Source organism: Bactrocera latifrons, unplaced genomic scaffold (genome assembly GCF_001853355.1).
Source record: "Bactrocera latifrons isolate USDA-ARS-PBARC rearing strain unplaced genomic scaffold, ASM185335v1 scaffold_34, whole genome shotgun sequence".
NCBI classification, from domain to species: Eukaryota; Metazoa; Arthropoda; class Insecta; order Diptera; family Tephritidae; genus Bactrocera; species Bactrocera latifrons.
Genome location: NW_017536979.1, coordinates 1,939,649 through 1,947,246, shown reverse-complemented (window position 1 = coordinate 1,947,246; position 7,598 = coordinate 1,939,649).

Sequence of the window (7,598 nt, the reverse complement as noted above, 5' to 3'; positions counted from 1 at the left end):
TGTTCGTGAACGGGGGGTGGTGCGCTAGGTATTTCCGACTCCACCAGAGATAATCTTTTCTGAAGATTGGTGATGATTGTCTGAAATGCATTGTAGTTTGCCGTAGCCAGGATTCTTGATGTGATTGTGTTAAATTTTTTCTGTATCCTTACTTTAATATAGGATGTTAATACCTCAATGAAGTTTTATTCAATACCTTACCGCTGATGGAGGGCAATGAAAGACTTACATCGAGGGAGAATTATTTGATTCTTATTTAATATTTGTAAATCATATAAAAGTGTCCAAATGTGTTGCTGCATTCCGCCCTTTAGCACCTTACCTTTTTGAAACAGTTTTGAATTGATATAGGTTTCACCATCCAAAAGCTTTGTTTAATCATATGAATCACTTGAAATATATTGAGTGATTTTTCAAATTTAGTATGCCTTAAAACAGTAGATAATTCGATCCAGAGGCTGAGTTATTGCAGTTGTATTTGGCGGCAAAAACTGAAGATTAATGATTGCCAAAGTGTCGGGAATCTTATGACGCATTGTCAACCAGCAGAACGATTTTTCGATTCTGTTCTCTCATTTGGGTATCCAACTTATTTAATAGAGTAATACTTTAAGGGCAAAACTTTATTTTAAAGCATCGCGGGCTTTTTGACTTTCCAACGACAATGACTTCCTTAAAATCTCCTGTGGCATTGCAAATAAAAAGGAACGTTAGCCGGTCTTTAGAGGTCTTGAACCCTTTTACTGTTTGTCACTTATGTGTAAGTGTTTTTTGCGGCAATGCTTTAAAGAACAATGCTCTTTCGTCTGCATTGAAAATATTCGCCTGATCATAGTTCGCTATATGTGAAAGAGTTGTGCTGAGAAATCTTTCTGCATTTTCCTTATCAGTGGAGCGTTCTTCGCCGTGAATATTTCTTAGCTAAATGCCATTGCGCTTCTGTAATCGCCAGAGCCATCCTTGCGTTGGCGTAAAATCTTTTTTTGGCTTCACTGCAAGCTGCTTGGCTTTTTCAAGCATTAAGTAAACCATATCATTAACGCCTGCTCCACTTGGGCTTCTTTACCTTGCCTCATTCATTTTGCAGATAATTTGCGATGTGGACGATTTGGTAGCAATATTGTATATACAAAAGACAAGTACGTTGTATGTTGCGGCTATATTTAGACTATAGTAATGAAACATATAATAGGGTGTTGGTTGCTACAGGATGTGTGATAAGGATGGAGGTTGCCGCCATACATCAACCATATGGTACTGTTATCATTTTGTGGGTGTTGTGAATGAAATAAACACATGTATTCACTAAAACTATTTATTTATTTAAAAATTGTTCAGAAATATTGTACATTATAGGTTATCCATACAGTTATGTTTTTCAATCGTTATACCGCGAGTATTTTGAGAACCTGTTTTATAGAAATGATTATCGTTTCTGATGTTAAATTCAACCCCTAGAGATGCCATATCAAAAACTAAAAGAACAAATAAGCAATCATCAGATTCTATGACGTTCTGATCTGGCTACACGTTCAATATTTTTATATTAACCGCAATCCTGAATGGCAATATTGGACGTTTATTATGCAATATTGACGTATTGTGGGTTTTTGAGATTGTCGCGAATTTAAAAATTGTAAATGAAATGAAATTAAAATTGCAGAATAAATTTAAATTCAATCTAACCGCCACAATTTCATGTATTAACTCCGGTGTGATTTAAAAATATTTCTTTCATAGAAGAGTAAGTATTACCAAATAGTCATTTTCAATGAATTGTATATTAATTCTGATTATGGATCTATCCAAACGACTAACGCAGCCCACTTTTATGGAAATACGTTGCCGTAATAAAATGCAATAAACATAAATACTGTATATTAAGAGGTTACAGGGTTCAATTGAAATATGATATCTTTCGTTGGTCTCATTTAATATTTAGTTGAAGCTCCTTTGTTTTTCATGACTTCCTGACATCTTCGCGGCATGGAGTTGACCAATTGAGCACAAGTTTTGACMGGTATTGAGTACCAAGCTTCCTGTATTTTTCCCCTCAGCTCTTGCTTGTTCTTCCATTTTTGTCCACCGATCGACTTTGTTAGCACACCCCATAGATGTTCTATGGGGTTAAGGTCCGGAAACTGTAAGGGCCAGTCCAAAAGAGCAACTTGATTCCTTTCAAGCCAAGATTTTATAATTCTGGATGCATGTTTTGGGTCGTTGTCGTTCATAAACTCCCATCTAAGTGGCATGTAATCCTATGCATAGGGCAACATTACACTATTGAGTATATTTAGGTAGTCTGGAGCACACATCTTCTCCCGTATCCAAAAGACTGGTCCTACTCCACTCGCCGAAAAGCAGCCCCATACCATTATGGAACCTCCGCCATAGTTAATGGTCTTTCGGGTATGTAAAGGGTTAAATTCAGCGTTCGGTGGSCGTCAAACGAACATTCTACCATTGGATCCGAATAAATTTACTTTGGTCTCGTCCGTGCTTCTGCGCGAACTGCAATCGTTGATTCACGTTCTTYTTGCTCAAATACGGGACTTTTCTGGCACTTCTCCCGTTGAACCCTGCTTCTCGTAGTCTGTTACGAATAGTCCGGTTAGTAACCGGAGCATTTAATCGTTCCTTGATTTCKTTGGAGGACAAAAACGGGTCTTTTTTTGACTCTTTGCTTTTTTCCCGCACGGTTTAAGAGCGTTGAACACCATATTTCTGGAGCATTCCATTATTGCAGCTATTTCGCGAATTTTTATGATTTTACGTTCGGTTTCCGAGTAATGTTTGGCGCGACCCATTACAGATAATTTTAGGAATTTTGTTTTAGTATTATCTTGTAAAAACTTATAACACAGCAAATCACTATGAATTAATAATTATCTTTCGAAAATTTCCGCAATGCATACAGCGCGAACTACCAAACTTATTCTGTCCCTATTATTTTTTCCATTCAAAAACATGTGCATCAGCTTTAAAACGCAATTATTCAAAGTTGTGCTGCCTACTATGCTTTAAGTGCGTCCGAAGTAAAGTACCGTTCAGTGGTTTCCAACAAAATAGCACAGAATTATAAAAAAATTATGAAATAGTATAAAGAAATATGGGAATGTCCCTATTATTTTTTTATATATACCTACGGTTATAAGGCCTTAAAAAAAAGATTTTCGAGAATTTGTTCTGAGAAATCTTTTAAATTTATTGACCCAAAAATTTGCACACATATTATATTATTATTTTAGAATTTATTTGGAAAGGAACTACAGCTGACTCCCGAGCTCTATACTTCTGAACTGGATCCTCTGAACTTAAAGTAGTTAAAGGAATAAAATAAAAAAAAATTCGACAAAACGGCAGCTTCTCAAAAAAATCGATTCGAAAATTTCGGCCTTGAATTGTTTATCAAAAATATTTATGGGTTAGAAAAAATCTTCGTTTAATTACTAAAAAATACATTTAAGAAGCTTGTGTTTAAATTTGCGACTAATATTGAACAAAAGACAAGCTTTCGCAAATATTTCTTACCACTGGTGGGGGAAAATAAATGATAGTCAAGTCTTGTTCTGTGAGAACTATTTTATTCAACGAGAAGTGTTTCATTCTACGAGAACTATTTTAGTTTGATTTTATTTAGAGTTTTCACGTATTTGTATACAATTTTAAGAACTATCTTAATATATGTGTATGTGTGCATGTTCATATGTATGTAGCACATTGTTTATGCTACATAGTATGGGGTTGTTTTCAAGATAGATAACTCTTCATCTTTTTTCATTTCCCAGAATCATGCCAAGTCATCTAATTTAAGGGTTATTATTGCTGTTATATCTTCCTTGTATCTGGATCTTTCGATATTACCGGATACAATACTTTTGTATTACCATGTTTCAATATCTTTGGAAACAAGTCAGCTCCAATTACAATCAATTAAGATTTGGTTGAGCTCTTATCTTAAGCTCGTTTAGACCAAATAAAGTCAGAGCTGTATCAATAATTTCTTACCACTGGTGGGGTTGACAGATACGTCACGTAGGAATAAATATTAATTCTTATTGAACTTGCTGGATATTCTTAGTAATACTGCAGCTAATAAAAATTGTCTTTRTTGCTGCGCGCCCGTGACTGGGATAAGGAATATGCTCCGTAACTGGCTCTTAAGAGACATCATTTTTGATTTTGTCTCGATTTTGTACCGATTTTTCTTTAACTCCTTTGAAGGACATTTTTAGCTGTTCCTTATGTCATATAAAAAGCTTACATAGAAAAAGCGTTGCCACTTTGTCATTTCCAACCAATAATTTCGTGTTGTGCATAAGAAATTTTAACTGACTAAAAACTGTATTGAAATAAAGTAAATGACTTCAGTAATTTTTTATTTCTATACAATTATTGTTAAAACCATCGAAGCATTGGAGGTGAAAATATGTTTAGTTGTTAAATTAAAAAGCAAAAATAAAACACTCAGGAAATTGAAAGCAAAATTTGAAAAGATAAGGGTTTATAAACGTGTATATATATTTTTTACAGAATTAAATAAGCGTTATTTTAAAATATGCTAAGCATAAGGAACCTTCCATCAACTGAAATGATTTAAAAAATATTTGAGAATCAAAGTTACATATTTGCCGCTTAARTTAATTCGATTATTGAAATATATCAACGCAACAATGCAAAATAAACAAAAAAAGATGGCCAAACTGAAGTAAAAAGAAGCGCACAATATATTAAACAATATGTCACGTTACATTAAAAAGCAAAACAAATTCTATAAAAATAAGTTAATATATAGATGTGTCCAACAATGGACCTAAACTCACCACCTCACATTAAAAAAATAATATTAATGCTAAAAAAACCAAAATAATTGTAATGATAAAAAACTATGGAAAGATAATTCACAGTAAAATAAAAAGAAAACACTAACAAATAATGTTGTTGAATCGAATGTAACAAATTACCTGGATGAAAAAATAGTGTTCCAATATTATTGTATTTGTATATGTCTAATGTTAAGTATCTAATTTTAAAAGCGAAAACAAAAATGTAAAAAAAAATATTAAAAAAKTAGAAAAAAGGAAAGCAAAAAATGAGTAATTTGAAGAATTTTTGTACCAAAATGTAAAATGAAAAAAAAAAATATAATATATATATTTACACAATGTAATGTATTGTAGAACTTCAAAGAAAAAAAACCAAAAAAACTAAATAGTTAAATAAAGTATCATTTGTAATGGCAGTGCATAGTCATGAACTTTGCCTTTGCTCATTCAGCCTTTTGGCCCATCAAAACACACAAACAATTTACCAACTGCAAGAAGGCAACTTTATRGAATTAAGGAAACAAAACCCATGTGAGTTTAAGAATGTTTAAATGTTTAGGGGCAAAAGGCTGCACTAATGCACTGTCAAGAGACGCGATCATTTGAACCGTCTCAAATACTCTGTACACCTTCCATGAAGGTCTTATATTAATTTATAACACATTACACCAAATAGCCTTAAAACAACCTTTCTTCAGGATTGATTAAGTTCAGAATTAAAAAAAGCAACAAATAAATTAGCTTCCAGTGCTAAAAAATTGTTCCAAAAAAGATGTGCAGGTCATGTTATCAGKAGGAAATTAAAAGGCATTCAAAAGCCCTAAAAATTCACAATTATTGTTTGAACAAATTAAATTTGCGGTTATGTACAAAAACATTTCATAGAAGAAACATTGAARAAAAGTATAATTAGATCCTCGAATAATTTGCAACGTAAAGAGTTACATTTAAATAGCGGAAAAGTATATAATTCATAACCGCACAGCTGTGGAAGCCTTATTAATTGTGATTGTATGTATTTGTTAGGCAAAAACTTTAATTCTAATAATTTTACACATTGTTTCCTTTTTTTTTGTTTTTTGTTTACAAATACGGAAGCTCGGTCTAATGCTTATATTTTGCTGCACATCTTTTAAATAATTATATACTCATTGTGAATTTGCACGATTATGCAATTGCCTATATTGTCACATTTTGTAGTATCCTTTTATGGAAGGCAAAGTAATTAATAATGATAAAATTTGTTGCGAAAATACCTGGCATAGTTTATAACACAAGAAAAAATCTCAAATGTAAATTAAATTATCAATCAGTTCACACAGGCACCACTTAACAAGTGGTGTGTATACATATATCATTGCCTCCCCTCCCCTTCACACACCATATTTTCTTCCAATCACCACTCTTTCTGCTCTCCACTCCCAAACTTCCGTACGACCACCACAGCTTCACTTTACCAAACAATAGAGGGAAAATGCTTAACACTGCTCTGACACTTATAAGTATTATCAGTTTGTCTATGTAACTATTGGTATAGTCAACAGAGGAAGAAAACATAATAAATGCATTGTTCCAGTCTAACGAGAGCACACTAAACAAAATTTACGAATTTTATTTACTGAATAATAAGATAAATGAGAAAGGTAAGTTTACAACATTATTAAAAAAWCTGTATGTATATTGAGTATTCGAAAAAGTATTTTCGTTTTTTGTAAATAGATGTTGTAGTCGTATATCTYMAGWGCAACCAATCACATTGTGCGATACCATATTTTAAAGCTTCTTTCAACCCAATATATTTGTACCTAGGTAGGCGGCTTAAGGTAATGTTTTCATGGAATAACGTTTTCGATAAAGAAAGTTTGCCGCGTACAACACAATGTCCATGTATTTAATATTTAAATAGGTTAGGTTRGAAAATTGATCCCTTAGCGTGGCGGAGGTATCACACTTAGACTGTTCATTCAGTGCTTTGTAAAGCCAAATAAAAAACTCCTGATTAGATATTAGCTAACGGCAAATCGCCCTGAACCTATTACAAATCTTCTAAGGTGTTTTATGTATCATTTTTCTATATACCCTGGATGCCTAAGTGTATGAGACCCGAGGTGTTTYGCCTTGTCCTTACAAAAGCGGGACAATCGAGGAGAAAGTATTGAGTTTTTACTATTATATATTATTCCAGCTGATGCAGCTGCCATCCGGTATGACGTTCAATTTTACTGCATGAATGTCGATGGGACAATGAACMTAGATATCTTCCAATTTACCTCAGGCTAGAAGGACTTTGCGACTGCAAAGCTGGGGGTGGTTGTCCAGCGCTTGCTGAGGTGGTCCACCAGCAAACCACAGGAAGCTAACGGAGCTCCTACCCGTTCCCATTCCGCAATTGTTRAGACCAAGCTCATCAGTCTTACATTTTCCTCCAATATCACTGTGGCCAGGCACCCAAACCAGTCTAATGCTTAAGTAAATTAATATACATTTTTAGAACAGATGAGCTATTATTCGACGAAATTAGGTCATATAATCACTTAGTCCGATAATATTTATGAATTTTAAGGAATTGATCAAGGAACAGTCATGAACAGGGAATAGCCTACTTTAACATGTAAAAAACGACGTTTATATAAACAGAAAACAAATTGAATTCTTACATTAGCATGGAGGAATAAGAAAGTTATTACAAAAAAATTATTTTTTTTTAATTTTTTCTTAAAAAAAATATTACAGGAAAGTAAAAAATTAAAATTTTTTTCAAAAAAAATCAAT